The sequence below is a fragment of the Olea europaea genome, unplaced genomic scaffold, assembly GCF_002742605.1.
Source record: "Olea europaea var. sylvestris unplaced genomic scaffold, O_europaea_v1 scaffold1075, whole genome shotgun sequence".
Classification (NCBI taxonomy): Eukaryota; Viridiplantae; Streptophyta; class Magnoliopsida; order Lamiales; family Oleaceae; genus Olea; species Olea europaea.
The window spans coordinates 185,146-186,720 of NW_019228104.1; positions in this window are offsets into that span (position 1 = coordinate 185,146).

Sequence of the window (1,575 nt, forward strand, 5' to 3'; positions counted from 1 at the left end):
GCATAAGTGAACTACACCTCCTTGAGGAAAAGAGAGACGCTTCCCAGATGACCTTGGAAAAATATCATCGCAAGATGACCCGCTTTTACAACTCCAAGGTCAGAAACAGAACTCTCCGCTTGGGCGACCTCGTCCTCAAAAGAGTTTTCCAATCTTCAAAACCAACCGGGTCAGGAGTTTTTGGCCCGAACTGGGAAGGCCCTTACCGCATTCAATGGGAATTCCGACCTAGTACCTTCGAGGTCGAAGATATGTCAGGAAGGATGCTACCTCACAAGTGGAACATCGGGCACTTGAGAAAATACTACCAGTGATAAGACTGTTCCGATCTGATCCTAAGTTGTCATAGCTAATCGGTTGTTCCGATCTGACCTTGGTTGTAAAGTTTATTAAGTGATGGAATCGCCTTTGTAAAGGGTGGTGTAATTTATCTTAGTAATGAATTTCTAGTTCCAAACCAGATCAGCTAGGGAATAGTTTCCTCAGTTCTTCGGAAGGTTCATTTGAGCGATCCGATCGTCAATTATTAGCTGATTACCAAGCGGTTCCTCGTGTTTCCCCAATTGGTCTGACCTCAGATTATTAAGAAGTTGAAGTGAGGAATCACTTCCTGCTCACTTAAGTGTTTGGACTTATGTTTGCTTAAGCGGACCGGTTCACAATTGTTAACTGATCGTTGTCACGAGGCAATTAGTCTAATGTTTGTCATTCATACAAGTATAAAACAAAAGGAATACAAAGAAGCAGAAGCAAAAAAGACTTAACAGAAATTTAACAAAATTTTTCATTCTATTTCACAAAATTAAAGTACATTGGGGGCCGAAGCCATTACAAAATAAAAAGGAAACCCTAATCTGTGGGAGGAATTTCAGCACTGGCCGCCTCCTGGGCCTCTGGAGCCTCCTCAGTAACCTTATCAGGCCGACCTCCAGTGGGTCCCCCAAACTCTGCCTCCAGTTGAGAGATGTCCAAGGTAGGATACACCTCCTTCAGTCGACCTAGTAGGCTTTGGGCACTCCACGAGGCCCAGAAGTTGGCAAAGTCGTCTTAAAGGGGATGGTCTTCGAAGTGATCAATAAAATTCTGAACCGCCACCTCCCCCGCAGACTTTAATTCCTCCTTCAGAGAGGCGATCTCCACTGACTGGGCCTCTGTCTGCTGCTTCAGCTCTGCCTTCGGTGGCGAGCTTGTGGTGCTCGTTAGCGTGGTCAAGTCGCCGAGTCACCGCAGCCACCTGGCACTCCACTTCGTAGAGCTCTTTCTTCAGGCGCTCCACCTCTGCCTGCGAAGCAACGAGCTGGACCTCAGCAGCTCTCTTTCCCTCCTCTGCCTTGGTGGCTTTGGCCTGGACAGCTCGCACAACGTCCCCATAGTGCATCGCCTCCTCGAGGCGCTTGGTGAGGTCCTCCCTCTTGGAGTTTAGATCCTTCACCAAGCCCTCGAGCTGGATACTTGTGCTTAGTGCCTGGGCCACGCGGGCGCTGTTCGCCGCCACCAAGTCTTCAGCCTTGCAGGAGGCGGTGTGGTCCCTCCACTCTTCAGTCCAATATTTGCTGTGGACCACCGCCACCGCAG